At 38.1% G+C, this 521-nt stretch overlaps 2 non-coding genes across 2 annotated transcripts; both read right to left on the bottom strand.

Moving 5' to 3' along the window:
- Window positions 1–193: 193 nt before the first annotated feature.
- LOC111787242 lies at window positions 194–286 on the bottom strand. The gene has a single exon (XR_002813927.1). It is a non-coding gene; the product is annotated as a small nucleolar RNA R24 (small nucleolar RNA).
- Window positions 287–361: 75 nt separating this feature from the next.
- On the bottom strand, window positions 362–454 carry LOC111787241. Its single transcript, XR_002813926.1, has one exon. It is a non-coding gene; the product is annotated as a small nucleolar RNA R24 (small nucleolar RNA).
- Between the last annotated feature and the right edge of the window lie 67 nt (window positions 455–521).

Raw genomic sequence — 521 nt, 5'->3', positions numbered from 1 at the left:
CTACAAAAGTGACCCCTTCTTACATGTTAGCAGCTCATCATAGCAGTAAGAGTTGAACTTTTGTCCGCCCCTAGGGTTGACATATTAGCTAAAGTTGGATATTATGCTACACGAGGAAGTTATTCNACCAGAGATCCAAACAAACATAGCAAATTTAAGAGATCGAAGTTGCTTTCATCTAAAGAGGAGAATTGTTGCTCAGAAGCCAAGCGTAACAAAAAGATTGCATCGAAGATGCCACTACGAAAGTGACCCTTCTTACATGTTAACAACTCATCATCGCAGCAACAGTTAAAGTTGTTCAATAACTTGTAAGGCAAATTTATGTGGTTCAAAGTTGTTTTCAACTAAAAGAAGAATTATTGCTCAGAAGCCAAGCGTAACAAAAAGATTGCATCGAAGATGCCACTACAAAAGTGACCCTTCTTACATGTTAGCAGCTCATCATCGCAGCAAGAGTAACAGTTAAAATGTTTGCCCACCCCTAGTTGTTCCTTTAAATTTCTGTTGTATAATGTTAG

Source organism: Cucurbita pepo, unplaced genomic scaffold, assembly GCF_002806865.2.
Source record: "Cucurbita pepo subsp. pepo cultivar mu-cu-16 unplaced genomic scaffold, ASM280686v2 Cp4.1_scaffold007549, whole genome shotgun sequence".
In the NCBI taxonomy this organism is placed as follows: domain Eukaryota; kingdom Viridiplantae; phylum Streptophyta; class Magnoliopsida; order Cucurbitales; family Cucurbitaceae; genus Cucurbita; species Cucurbita pepo.
This window is presented reverse-complemented; position numbering and strand designations above follow the sequence as displayed.